General features: G+C 42.5%; 1 long non-coding RNA gene across 1 annotated transcript; it reads right to left on the bottom strand.

The window, feature by feature from the left end:
- Window positions 1–297: 297 nt before the first annotated feature.
- On the bottom strand, window positions 298–14,431 carry LOC122800924. Its single transcript, XR_006364658.1, has 6 exons — window positions 14,213–14,431; window positions 11,441–11,565; window positions 8,669–8,793; window positions 5,914–6,038; window positions 3,137–3,261; window positions 298–467 (listed from the first exon to the last, which is right to left on the bottom strand). It is a non-coding gene; the product is annotated as an uncharacterized LOC122800924 (long non-coding RNA).
- Window positions 14,432–14,933: the final 502 nt, after the last annotated feature.

The raw sequence follows: 14,933 nt of genomic DNA, 5'->3' as shown, positions 1-14,933 counted from the left end.
AAGGACAGTGATAAGCTTTAAGGTCTGAAAAGGGCTAGAAGGAGCCAAGGTAGCAACAAAGTAGTAGCTAGGAGAGGAAGGTACTATGGTAAGTAGTAGTCCAGGTAGAAAGGATAGCGAGTGGGGATGGAAAATACGGGATAGGATAGTGAGGGGGCAAAGTGAAAAGAAAGAAAGTAGGGTGAAGAGAGAGGCTGGGAGGAGAAGTGAGTACAAAACAAGGGGGGAGGTCAGGTGCAAGAGGTAGCTGGCTGTAGAGGCTGAAACACTGGCAGCTTTAAGCTCTTTTAGGAGACTCAAAAGGGAGCCAAACAAATCAATAATATAGGAGCCCAAACATACTCTTTATTCCTAGAATGGACAGGGTAGGTTGATGCAGTCCGCGTTAGTTTCACTGAAAGGACGGCCAAGGTCTTCAGACACAGGTTGGGAGTAGCTTAGGGCAGGAGTAGAGCTAGAGCCTAGAGCTTTTGGGAAAGAAGAAGGACAAGATACAGAGAAGAAAAACAAAATGAGAGACAGTGTTAGCAAAATATTAAGTTAAAATAGCATATCATTAACAAACAGGTAATGTAGTAGCATACCATCAACAAAATTGATCAACAGTTGCATTAAAGTACATACAATATACAGTCTAATACAGAGTTCTAGTTGAGACATTAGAAGCAGGTAGCAAATCTGTCTTATTTCTTTTGTGTAAGAATCATTGTACAGTCATAAAACATATAAATTCTCTTCAGGAGGACAGAACTAGAGGGCAGCCTAAGTACTATATTAATCTGGGGGGGGTAAGTACAATACATACAGCAGGTAGGGAGCAACCTTAAGGGCCCCAGACTAAAGTTAAAAGTAGGGCTGTATCCAGTAACTATTGCGAGTGGACTAAATATCAGTAAAAAAGAGTGAAAGAAAGGGACATACGGAAGATGTAAATATAGGTCGCTAGAGGAGGGTGAAAAGAGGGGCAGGACATCTGAAACCACTTTCGCGCTATGGCGCGAAATACAGTGGACCGCGTTGAGCACTCAGAGAGGAGTTAAATTAAGTTAGGTGGGCACTTGTAGTTAGCATCAGCTAACAAGGAGAACATCTAGTGAATCAAATAGCAGCAAAATTGAGAGAAATAGAAGGGGATAATCCAGCGGTATAATTGGAGTCGCTAGAGGAGGGAGAGAGAGGAGCAGGGTACCTGAAACCACTTTCCCGCTAAATCGCAAAAATACAGTTGTTCGCAACTTAGTTAGGTGAAGCAGGTAGCAACTGGCGTCGTCTAGAAAAAAGAGAAGAAGTTATAAACTAGCAGTATCCTCAACAGGGCTAACTGCTGTAGTAAGTATATCACGTATGGGGTAGTGACCTTAAAAATACTAGCTATATACCTCCCAACTGATACCAGCTCAACACGTGGGGGAGCTTAGAAAGAGAGGCGTAGTTGTAATGGCAGGGTACTACAAGAAATAGCACGCTGTCTCGAGAAGCCCAAAAGACTACATAGAGTTAGTCATAAGTCAGACAGTATGTCGCTGATTAAAACATACTGGGTACTGCAGGAAACAGAACATTAAGCCAGCTAGTACATTTAAAATAGGCTACGCTCTTCCAAACCATATGAGGAAGGAGGTGGAAACCCGTTTGTATGCCTCTAGTAAATTGAGTATCACCAACACATTAACTAAATTGATAAGGAAACAGAAAGTGCAATACTCTCTAAGCAAAATGAAAGATAGCTTGTCTAGGCTTCAACGCGGAGAACAGCGTTTGAAATGAGTTTAGAAAACAGTGCGCGTTTGAGCGCTACAGCAATTTGAGTTGGAAAAACGCCGTTGTTCTCATTACAGTGATTAGATATTCTAAATTCAAATCACCCGCTAAAACGCTCTAGCAAAAGCACCAAAAAACAGAGTAGCAGCAGTCAAAAACAAAACACAAAAGTACGTGCACCTTGGACCACTTACTACAGAGTAAGTGCGCTTGGAGCACAAATAACAGTATTAAACTATGAAAATCTGTTGTTAGCAAATACAGTGATTAAAACCCATCAGGTCCAAACAACGTTGAAACGTTCCAGTAGAAATATCGGAACAAAATACCATCACAGTAATCACAACAAAAAATACAGCAATATGAAAGAAGCCCAGGTAATGGGCAGCAATGTACGTACAGTATACAGTCTTAGTAGGTATTTGGTGTCTCCGTAAGGGTAAACCTACCAGAGCAAGCTCACAGTGCAGCAGCCACCGCAGCAGAGATCCAGAGATGTTCAAGGTGGGCAAGGGAGTGTCGCAGAGACAGGAAGGGGTATAAGTAAACTTATCCAAAGATAGGGGCGGGGCGGAAGCAGATCAGGTGTGATGTAGGAGAGGGTGGGCGGAACCAAGTGGAGATAGTGGGGAGAAGGAGGAAGGTCAGTGAGAGGAACAGTAGAAATGCAAAGTGAGTTAGAGAAGGCAGAGAATAAAGAGTTAGAACAGATGGTTTCGCTGAAAGGTAGAAGTGAGAGAAGGAAAGATGAGAAACCACAGAAGAAGAGATGAGGAAGGAGACAATCAGAAAAGCAGGTAATTTAGAATAGACTAGGTGAAAGTCTAGTAGGAAAGGGTAGGGATAAGACTAGAGATTACCAGAAAGTTGAACAGTGTTTTAATAAAAGAGAGGTAGTGTAAAGCTTACAGCAGGAGGACAGGAGGAATTGTAGAGGTAAAGAGGAGAAAAAGCTAGTTGCTGATAAGGATTCAAAGTAGAAGAGAAGGCTGATGATAGCAAAATAGGGTAGAGAGTACAGGTTGCTAAGAGAAAAAGGACAGTGATAAGCTTAAGGTCTGAAAAGGGCTAGAAGGAGTCAAGGTAGCAACAAAGTAGTAGCTCGGGGGGGAGGGTACTATGGTAGGTAGTAGTCCAGGTAGAAAGGACAGCAAGTGGGGATGGAAAATACGGGATATGGATAGTAAGGGGGCAAAGTGAAAAGAAGGAAAGTAGGGTGAAGAGAGAGGCTGGGAGGAGACGTGAGTACAAAACAAGGGGGAGGTCAGGAGCAAGAGGTAGCTGGCTGTAGAGGCTGAAACACTGGCAGCTTTAAGCTCTTTTAGGAGACTCAAAAGGGAGCCAAAAACTCAGTAATATAGGAGCCCAAACATACTCTTTATTCCTAGAAAGGACAGGGCAGGTTGATGCAGTCCACGTTAGTTTCACTGAAAGGACGGCCAAGGTCTTCAGACACAGGTTGGGAGTAGCTTAGGGCAGGAGTAGAGCTAGAGCCTAGAGCTTTTGGGAAAGAAGAAGGACAAGATACAGAGAATAAAAACAAAAAGAGAGACAGTATTAGCAAAATATTAAGTTAAAATAGCATAGCATTAACAAACAGGTAATGTAGTAGCATACCATCAACAAAATTGATCAACAGTTGCATTAAAGTACATACAATATACAGTCTAATACAAAGTTCTAGTTGAGACATTAGAAGCAGGTAGCAAATCTGTCTTATTTCATTTGTGTAAGAATCATTGTGCAGCCATAAAACATAAAAATTCTCTTCAGGAGGACAGAACTAGAGGGCAGCCTAAGTACTATATTAATCTGGGGGGGGTAAGTACAATACATACAGCAGGTAGGGAGCAACCTTAAGGGCCCCAGACTAAAGTTAAAAGTAGGGTTGTATCCAGTAATTATTGCTAGTGGACTAAAAATCAGTAAAAAGAGTGAAAGAAAGGGACATACGAAAGATGTAAATATAGGTCGCTAGAGTAGGGTGAAAAGAGGGGCAGGACATCTGAAACCACTTTCGCACTAAGGCGCGAAATACAGTGGACCGCGTTGAGCACTCAGAGAGGAGTTAAATAAAGTTAGGTGGGCACTTGTAGTTAGCATCAGCTAACAAGGAGATGCATCTAGTGATTCAAATAGCAGCAAAAATTGAGAGAAATATAAGGGGATAATCCAGCGGTATAATTGGAGTCGCTAGAGGAGGGAGAGAGAGGAGCAGGGCACCTGAAACCACTTTCCCGCTAAATCGCAAAGCTACAGTTGTTCGCGACTTAGGTGGGTGAAGCAGGTAGCAACTGGCGTCGTCTAGAGAAAAGAGAAGAAGTTATAAACTAGCAGTATCCTCAAAAGGGCTAACTGCTATAATAGGTGTAACACGATGGGGTAGTGACCTTAAAAATACTAGCTATATACCTCCCAACTGATACCAGCTCAACACGTGGGGAGCTTAGAAAGAGAGGCGTAGTTGTAATAGCAGGGTACTACAAGAAATAGCGTAGCCCAAAAGACTACATAGAGTTAGCCATAATTCAGACAGTAAGTCGCTGATTAAAACATGCTGGGTATTACAGGAAACAGAACATTAAGCCAGCTAGTACATTCAAAATAGGCTACGCTCTTCCAAACCATATGAGGAAGGAGGTAGAAACCCGTTAGTAAGCCTCTAGTAAATTAAGTGACATCAACACATTAACTAAATTGATAAGGAAACAGAAAGTGCAATACTCTCAAGCAAAATGAAAGAAAGCTTGTCTAGGCTTCAACGCGGAGAACAGAGTTTGAAATAAGTTAGAAAACAGTGCGCGTTTGAGCGCTACAGCAATTTGAGTTGGAAAAACGCCGTTGTTCTCATTACAGTGGTTAAATATTCTAAATTCAAGTCACCCGCTAAAACGCTCTAGTACAAGCACCAAAAAAACAGAGTAGCAGCAATCAAAAAAGAAAACACAAAAGTACGTGCACCTTGGGCCACTTACTACAGAGTAAGTGCGCTTGGAGCACAAAAAACAGTATTAAACTATGACAAATCTGTTGTTAGCAAATGCAGTGATTAAAACACATCAAGTCCGAACAACGCTGCATCGTTTCAGTAGAGATATCGAACAAAATACCATCACAGTTATCACAGCAGAAATACAGCAATGTGAAAGAAGCCCAGGTAATGGGCAGCAAATGTGCGTACAGTACACAGTCTCAATAGGTATTTGGTGACTCCGTGAGTAAACCTACCAGAGCAAGCTCACAGTGCAGCAGCCACAGCAGCAGGGATCCAGAGATGTTCAAGGTGGGCAAGGGAGTGTCGCAGAGACAGGAAGGGGTATAAGTAAACTTATTAAAGATAGGGGCGGGGCGGAAGCAGATCCGGTGTGATGTAGGAGAGGGTGGGCGGAACCAAGTGGAGATAGTGGGGAGAAGGAGGAAGGTCAGTGAGAGGAACAGTAGAAATGCAAAGTGAGTTAGAGAAGGCAGAGAATAAAGAGTTAGAACAGATGGTTTCGCTGAAAGGTAGAAGTGAGAGAAGGAAAGATGAGAAACCACAGAAGAAGAGATGAGGAAGGAGACAATCAGAAAAGCAGGTAATTCAGAACAGACTAGGTGAAAGTCTAGTAGGAAAGGGTAGGGATAAGACTAGAGATTACCAGAAAGTTGAACAGTGTTTTAATAAAAGAGAGGTAGTGTAAAGCTTACAGCAGGAGGACAGGAGGAATTGTAGAGGTAAAGAGGAGAAAAAGCTAGTTGCTGATAAGGATTCAAGGTAGAAGAGAAGGCTGATGATAGCAAAATAGGGTAGAGAGTACAGGTTGCTAAGAGAAAAAGGAGAGTGATAAGCTTAAGGTCTGAAAAGGGCTAGAAGGAGTCAAGGTAGTAACAAAGTAGTAGGTAGGGGGGGTGGGTAGTATGGTAGGTAGTAGTCCAGGTAGAAAGGACAGCAAGTGGGGATGGAAAATACGGGATATGGATAGTAAGGGGCAAAGTGAAAAGAAGGAAAGTAGGGTGCAGAGAGAGGCTGGGAGGAGACGTGAGTACAAAACAAGGGGGAGGTCAGGAGCAAGAGGTAGCTGGCTGTAGAGGCTGAAACACTGGCAGCTTTAAGCTCTTTTAGGAGACTCAAAAGGGAGCCAAAAACTCAGTAATATAGGAGCCCAAACATACTCTTTATTCCTAGAAAGGACAGGGCAGGTTGATGCAGTCCACGTTAGTTTCACTGAAAGGACGGCCAAGGTCTTCAGACACAGGTTGGGAGTAGCTTAGGGCAGGAGTAGAGCTAGAGCCTAGAGCTTTTGGGAAAGAAGAAGGACAAGATACAGAGAATAAAAACAAAAAGAGAGACAGTATTAGCAAAATATTAAGTTAAAATAGCATAGCATTAACAAACAGGTAATGTAGTAGCATACCATCAACAAAAGTAATCAACAGTTGCATTAAAGTACATACAATATACAGTCTAATACAAAGTTCTAGTTGAGACATTAGAAGCAGGTAGCAAATCTGTCTTATTTCATTTGTGTAAGAATCATTGTGCAGCCATAAAAACATAGAAATTCTCTTCAGGAGGACAGAACTAGAGGGCAGCCTAAGTACTATATTAATCTGGGGTAAGTACAATACATACAGCAGGTAGGGAGCAACCTTAAGGGCCCCAGACTAAAGTTAAAAGTAGGGTTGTATCCAGTAATTATTGCTAGTGGACTAAAAATCAGTAAAAAGAGTGAAAGAAAGGGACATACGAAAGATGTAAATATAGGTCGCTAGAGTAGGGTGAAAAGAGGGCAGGACATCTGAAACCACTTTCGCACTAAGGCGAAATACAGTGGACCGCGTTGAGCACTCAGAGAGGAGTTAAATAAAGTTAGGTGGCACTTGTAGTTAGCATCAGCTAACAAGGAGATGCATCTAGTGATTCAAATAGCAGCAAAATTGAGAGAAATATAAGGGGATAATCCAGCGGTATAATTGGAGTCGCTAGAGGAGGGAGAGAGAGGAGCAGGGCACCTGAAACCACTTTCCCGCTAAATCGCAAAGCTACAGTTGTTCGCGACTTAGGTGGGTGAAGCAGGTAGCAACTGGCGTTGTCTAGAGAAAAGAGAAGAAGTTATAAACTAGCAGTATCCTCAAAAGGGCTAACTGCTATAATAGGTGTAACACGATGGGGTAGTGACCTTAAAAATACTAGCTATATACCTCCCAACTGATACCAGCTCAACACGTGGGGAGCTTAGAAAGAGAGGCGAGTTGTAATAGCAGGGTACTACAAGAAGTAGCCCAAAAGACTACATAGAGTTAGCCATAATTCAGACAGTAAGTCGCTGATTAAAACATGCTGGGTATTACAGGAAACAGAACATTAAGCCAGCTAGTACATTCAAAATAGGCTACGCTCTTCCAAACCATATGAGGAAGGAGGTAGAAACCCGTTAGTAAGCCTCTAGTAAATTAAGTGACATCAACACATTAACTAAATTGATAAGGAAACAGTGCAATACTCTCAAGCAAAATGAAAGAAAGCTTGTCTAGGCTTCAACGCGGAGAACAGAGTTTGAAATAAGTTAGAAAACAGTGCGCTTGAGCGCTACAGCAATTTGAGTTGGAAAAACGCCGTTGTTCTCATTACAGTGGTTAAATATTCTAAATTCAAGTCACCCGCTAAAACGCTCTAGTACAAGCACCAAAAAAACAGAGTAGCAGCAATCAAAAAAGAAAACACAAAAGTACGTGCACCTTGGGCCACTTACTACAGAGTAAGTGCTTGGAGCACAAAAAACAGTATTAAACTATGACAAATCTGTTGTTAGCAAATGCAGTGATTAAAACACATCAAGTCCGAACAACGCTGCATCGTTTCAGTAGAGATATCGAACAAAATACCATCACAGTTATCACAGCAGAAATACAGCAATGTGAAAGAAGCCCAGGTAATGGGCAGCAAATGTTGGTACAGTACACAGTCTCAATAGGTATTTGGTGACTCCGTAAGAGTAAACCTACCAGAGCAAGCTCACAGTGCAGCAGCCACAGCAGCAGGGATCCAGAGATGTTCAAGGTGGGCAAGGGAGTGTCGCAGAGACAGGAAGGGGTATAAGTAAACTTATTAAAGATAGGGGCGGGGCGGAAGCAGATCCGTGTGATGTAGGAGAGGGTGGGCGGAACCAAGTGGAGATAGTGGGGAGAAGGAGGAAGGTCAGTGAGAGGAACAGTAGAAATGCAAAGTGAGTTAGAGAAGGCAGAGAATAAAGAGTTAGAACAGATGGTTTCGCTGAAAGGTAGAAGTGAGAGAAGGAAAGATGAGAAACCACAGAAGAAGAGATGAGGAAGGAGACAATCAGAAAAGCAGGTAATTCAGAACAGACTAGGTGAAAGTCTAGTAGGAAAGGGTAGGGATAAGACTAGAGATTACCAGAAAGTTGAACAGTGTTTTAATAAAAGAGAGGTAGTGTAAAGCTTACAGCAGGAGGACAGGAGGAATTGTAGAGGTAAAGAGGAGAAAAAGCTAGTTGCTGATAAGGATTCAAGGTAGAAGAGAAGGCTGATGGCAAAATAGGGTAGAGAGTACAGGTTGCTAAGAGAAAAAAGGAGAGTGATAAGCTTAAGGTCTAAAAAAGGGCTAGAAGGAGTCAAGGTAGTAACAAAGTAGTAGCTCGGGGGGGAGGGTACTATGGTAGGTAGTAGTCCAGGTAGAAAGGACAGCAAGTGGGGATGGAAAATACGGGATATGGATAGTAAGGGGGCAAAGTGAAAAGAAGGAAAGTAGGGTGAAGAGAGAGGCTGGGAGGAGACGTGAGTACAAAACAAGGGGGAGGTCAGGAGCAAGAGGTAGCTGGCTGTAGAGGCTGAAACACTGGCAGCTTTAAGCTCTTTTAGGAGACTCAAAAGGGAGCCAAAACTCAGTAATATAGGAGCCCAAACATACTCTTTATTCCTAGAAAGGACAGGGCAGGTTGATGCAGTCCACGTTAGTTTCACTGAAAGGACGGCCAAGGTCTTCAGACACAGGTTGGGAGTAGCTTAGGGCAGGAGTAGAGCTAGAGCCTAGAGCTTTTGGGAAAGAAGAAGGACAAGATACAGAGAATAAAAAAAAAGAGAGACAGTATTAGCAAAATATTAAGTTAAAATAGCATAGCATTAACAAACAGGTAATGTAGTAGCATACCATCAACAAAAAGTAATCAACAGTTGCATTAAAGTACATACAATATACAGTCTAATACAAAGTTCTAGTTGAGACATTAGAAGCAGGTAGCAAATCTGTCTTATTTCATTTGTGTAAGAATCATTGTGCAGCCATAAAAACATAGAAATTCTCTTCAGGAGGACAGAACTAGAGGGCAGCCTAAGTACTATATTAATCTGGGGGGGGGGGTAAGTACAATACATACAGCAGGTAGGGAGCAACCTTAAGGGCCCCAGACTAAAGTTAAAAGTAGGGTTGTATCCAGTAATTATTGCGAGTGGACTAAAAAATCAGTAAAAAAGAGTGAAAGAAAGGGACATACGAAAGATGTAAATATAGGTCGCTAGAGTAGGGTGAAAAGAGGGGCAGGACATCTGAAACCACTTTCGCACTAAGGCGCGAAATACAGTGGACCGCGTTGAGCACTCAGAGAGGAGTTAAATAAAGTTAGGCGGGCACTTGTAGTTAGCATCAGCTAACAAGGAGATGCATCTAGTGATTCAAATAGCAGCAAAAATTGAGAGAAATATAAGGGGATAATCCAGCGGTATAATTGGAGTCGCTAGAGGAGGGAGAGAGAGGAGCAGGGCACCTGAAACCACTTTCCCGCTAAATCGCAAAGCTACAGTTGTTCGCGACTTAGGTGGGTGAAGCAGGTAGCAACTGGCGGCGTCTAGAGAAAAGAGAAGAAGTTATAAACTAGCAGTATCCTCAAAAGGGCTAACTGCTATAATAGGTGTAACACGATGGGGTAGTGACCTTAAAAATACTAGCTATATACCTCCCAACTGATACCAGCTCAACACGTGGGGAGCTTAGAAAGAGAGGCGTAGTTGTAATAGCAGGGTACTACAAGAAGTAGCCCAAAAGACTACATAGAGTTAGCCATAATTCAGACAGTAAGTCGCTGATTAAAACATGCTGGGTATTACAGGAAACAGAACATTAAGCCAGCTAGTACATTCAAAATAGGCTACGCTCTTCCAAACCATATGAGGAAGGAGGTAGAAACCCGTTAGTAAGCCTCTAGTAAATTAAGTGACATCAACACATTAACTAAATTGATAAGGAAACAGTGCAATACTCTCAAGCAAAATGAAAGAAAGCTTGTCTAGGCTTCAACGCGGAGAACAGAGTTTGAAATAAGTTAGAAAACAGTCGCGTTTGAGCGCTACAGCAATTTGAGTTGGAAAAACGCCGTTGTTCTCATTACAGTGGTTAAATATTCTAAATTCAAGTCACCCGCTAAAACGCTCTAGTACAAGCACCAAAAAAACAGAGTAGCAGCAATCAAAAAAGAAAACACAAAAGTACGTGCACCTTGGGCCACTTACTACAGAGTAAGTGCGCTTGGAGCACAAAAAACAGTATTAAACTATGACAAATCTGTTGTTAGCAAATGCAGTGATTAAAACACATCAAGTCCGAACAACGCTGCATCGTTTCAGTAGAGATATCGAACAAAATACCATCACAGTTATCACAGCAGAAATACAGCAATGTGAAAGAAGCCCAGGTAATGGGCAGCAAATGTGCGTACAGTACACAGTCTCAATAGGTATTTGGTGACTCCGTAAGAGTAAACCTACCAGAGCAAGCTCACAGTGCAGCAGCCACAGCAGCAGGGATCCAGAGATGTTCAAGGTGGGCAAGGGAGTGTCGCAGAGACAGGAAGGGGTATAAGTAAACTTATTAAAGATAGGGGCGGGGCGGAAGCAGATCCGGTGTGATGTAGGAGAGGGTGGGCGGAACCAAGTGGAGATAGTGGGGAGAAGGAGGAAGGTCAGTGAGAGGAACAGTAGAAATGCAAAGTGAGTTAGAGAAGGCAGAGAATAAAGAGTTAGAACAGATGGTTTCGCTGAAAGGTAGAAGTGAGAGAAGGAAAGATGAGAAACCACAGAAGAAGAGATGAGGAAGGAGACAATCAGAAAAGCAGGTAATTCAGAACAGACTAGGTGAAAGTCTAGTAGGAAAGGGTAGGGATAAGACTAGAGATTACCAGAAAGTTGAACAGTGTTTTAATAAAAGAGAGGTAGTGTAAAGCTTACAGCAGGAGGACAGGAGGAATTGTAGAGGTAAAGAGGAGAAAAAGCTAGTTGCTGATAAGGATTCAAGGTAGAAGAGAAGGCTGATGGCAAAATAGGGTAGAGAGTACAGGTTGCTAAGAGAAAAAAGGAGAGTGATAAGCTTAAGGTCTGAAAAGGGCTAGAAGGAGTCAAGGTAGTAACAAAGTAGTAGCTCGGGGGGGAGGGTACTATGGTAGGTAGTAGTCCAGGTAGAAAGGACAGCAAGTGGGGATGGAAAATACGGGATATGGATAGTAAGGGGGCAAAGTGAAAAGAAGGAAAGTAGGGTGAAGAGAGAGGCTGGGAGGAGACGTGAGTACAAAACAAGGGGGAGGTCAGGAGCAAGAGGTAGCTGGCTGTAGAGGCTGAAACACTGGCAGCTTTAAGCTCTTTTAGGAGACTCAAAAGGGAGCCAAAACTCAGTAATATAGGAGCCCAAACATACTCTTTATTCCTAGAAAGGACAGGGCAGGTTGATGCAGTCCACGTTAGTTTCACTGAAAGGACGGCCAAGGTCTTCAGACACAGGTTGGGAGTAGCTTAGGGCAGGAGTAGAGCTAGAGCCTAGAGCTTTTGGGAAAGAAGAAGGACAAGATACAGAGAAGAAAAACAAAATAAGAGACAGTATTAGCAAATTATTACGTTAAAATAGCATAGCATTAACAAACAGGTAATGTAGTAGCATACCATCAACAAAAGTAATCAACAGTTGCATTAAAGTACATACAATATACAGTCTAATACAAAGTTCTAGTTGAGACATTAGAAGCAGGTAGCAAATCTGTCTTATTTCATTTGTGTAAGAATCATTGTGCAGCCATAAAACATAAAAATTCTCTTCAGGAGGACAGAACTAGAGGGCAGCCTAAGTACTATATTAATCTGGGGGGGGGGGTAAGTACAATACATACAGCAGGTAGGGAGCAACCTTAAGGGCCCCAGACTAAAGTTAAAAGTAGGGTTGTATCCAGTAATTATTGCGAGTGGACTAAAAAATCAGTAAAAAAGAGTGAAAGAAAGGGACATACGAAAGATGTAAATATAGGTCGCTAGAGTAGGGTGAAAAGAGGGGCAGGACATCTGAAACCACTTTCGCACTAAGGCGCGAAATACAGTGGACCGCGTTGAGCACTCAGAGAGGAGTTAAATAAAGTTAGGCGGGCACTTGTAGTTAGCATCAGCTAACAAGGAGATGCATCTAGTGATTCAAATAGCAGCAAAATTGAGAGAAATATAAGGGGATAATCCAGCGGTATAATTGGAGTCGCTAGAGGAGGGAGAGAGAGGAGCAGGGCACCTGAAACCACTTTCCCGCTAAATCGCAAAAATACAGTTGTTCGCGACTTAGGTGGGTGAAGCAGGTAGCAACTGGCGTCGTCTAGAGAAAAGAGAAGAAGTTATAAACTAGCAGTATCCTCAAAAGGGCTAACTGCTATAATAGGTGTAACACGTATGGGGTAGTGACCTTAAAAAATACTAGCTATATACCTCCCAACTGATACCAGCTCAACACGTGGGGGAGCTTAGAAAGAGAGGCGTAGTTGTAATAGCAGGGTACTACAAGAAGTAGCCCAAAAGACTACATAGAGTTAGCCATAATTCAGACAGTAAGTCGCTGATTAAAACATGCTGGGTATTACAGGAAACAGAACATTAAGCCAGCTAGTACATTCAAAATAGGCTACGCTCTTCCAAACCATATGAGGAAGGAGGTAGAAACCCGTTAGTAAGCCTCTAGTAAATTAAGTGACATCAACACATTAACTAAATTGATAAGGAAACAGTGCAATACTCTCAAGCAAAATGAAAGAAAGCTTGTCTAGGCTTCAACGCGGAGAACAGAGTTTGAAATAAGTTAGAAAACAGTGCGCGTTTGAGCGCTACAGCAATTTGAGTTGGAAAAACGCCGTTGTTCTCATTACAGTGGTTAAATATTCTAAATTCAAGTCACCCGCTAAAACGCTCTAGTACAAGCACCAAAAAAACAGAGTAGCAGCAAAAGAGAAAACACAAAAGTACGTGCACCTTGGGCCACTTACTACAGAGTAAGTGCGCTTGGAGCACAAAAAACAGTATTAAACTATGACAAATCTGTTGTTAGCAAATGCAGTGATTAAAACACATCAAGTCCGAACAACGCTGCATCGTTTCAGTAGAGATATCGAACAAAATACCATCACAGTTATCACAGCAGAAATACAGCAATGTGAAAGAAGCCCAGGTAATGGGCAGCAAATGTGCGTACAGTACACAGTCTCAATAGGTATTTGGTGACTCCGTAAGAGTAAACCTACCAGAGCAAGCTCACAGTGCAGCAGCCACAGCAGCAGGGATCCAGAGATGTTCAAGGTGGGCAAGGGAGTGTGCGAGAGACAGGAAGGGGTATAAGTAAACTTATTAAAGATAGGGGCGGGGCGGAAGCAGATCCGGTGTGATGTAGGAGAGGGTGGGCGGAACCAAGTGGAGATAGTGGGGAGAAGGAGGAAGGTCAGTGAGAGGAACAGTAGAAATGCAAAGTGAGTTAGAGAAGGCAGAGAATAAAGAGTTAGAACAGATGGTTTCGCTGAAAGGTAGAAGTGAGAGAAGGAAAGATGAGAAACCACAGAAGAAGAGATGAGGAAGGAGACAATCAGAAAAGCAGGTAATTCAGAACAGACTAGGTGAAAGTCTAGTAGGAAAGGGTAGGGATAAGACTAGAGATTACCAGAAAGTTGAACAGTGTTTTAATAAAAGAGAGGTAGTGTAAAGCTTACAGCAGGAGGACAGGAGGAATTGTAGAGGTAAAGAGGAGAAAAAGCTAGTTGCTGATAAGGATTCAAGGTAGAAGAGAAGGCTGATGGCAAAATAGGGTAGAGAGTACAGGTTGCTAAGAGAAAAAAGGAGAGTGATAAGCTTAAGGTCTAAAAAAGGGCTAGAAGGAGTCAAGGTAGTAACAAAGTAGTAGCTCGGGGGGGAGGGTACTATGGTAGGTAGTAGTCCAGGTAGAAAGGACAGCAAGTGGGGATGGAAAATACGGGATATGGATAGTAAGGGGGCAAAGTGAAAAGAAGGAAAGTAGGGTGAAGAGAGAGGCTGGGAGGAGACGTGAGTACAAAACAAGGGGGAGGTCAGGAGCAAGAGGTAGCTGGCTGTAGAGGCTGAAACACTGGCAGCTTTAAGCTCTTTTAGGAGACTCAAAAGGGAGCCAAAACTCAGTAATATAGGAGCCCAAACATACTCTTTATTCCTAGAAAGGACAGGGCAGGTTGATGCAGTCCACGTTAGTTTCACTGAAAGGACGGCCAAGGTCTTCAGACACAGGTTGGGAGTAGCTTAGGGCAGGAGTAGAGCTAGAGCCTAGAGCTTTTGGGAAAGAAGAAGGACAAGATACAGAGAATAAAAACAAAAAGAGAGACAGTATTAGCAAAATATTAAGTTAAAATAGCATAGCATTAACAAACAGGTAATGTAGTAGCATACCATCAACAAAAGTAATCAACAGTTGCATTAAAGTACATACAATATACAGTCTAATACAAAGTTCTAGTTGAGACATTAGAAGCAGGTAGCAAATCTGTCTTATTTCATTTGTGTAAGAATCATTGTGCAGCCATAAAAACATAGAAATTCTCTTCAGGAGGACAGAACTAGAGGGCAGCCTAAGTACTATATTAATCTGGGGGGGGGGGTAAGTACAATACATACAGCAGGTAGGGAGCAACCTTAAGGGCCCCAGACTAAAGTTAAAAGTAGGGTTGTATCCAGTAATTACTGCCAGTGGCCTACAAAATCAGTAAAAAAGAGTGAAAGAAAGGGACATACGAAAGATGTAAATATAGGTCGCTAGAGTAGGGTGAAAAGAGGGGCAGGACATCTGAAACCACTTTCGCACTAAGGCGCGAAATACAGTGGACCGCGTTGAGCACTCAGAGAGGAGTTAAATAAAGTTAGGGGGGCAC

Source organism: Protopterus annectens, chromosome 4.part1, assembly GCF_019279795.1.
Source record: "Protopterus annectens isolate FY-2018-M chromosome 4.part1, PAN1.0, whole genome shotgun sequence".
Lineage (NCBI taxonomy): Eukaryota > Metazoa > Chordata > Ceratodontiformes > Protopteridae > Protopterus > Protopterus annectens.
The sequence above is the reverse complement of the archived record's forward strand: the minus strand, read 5'-3'. Positions and strand labels throughout refer to the sequence as shown.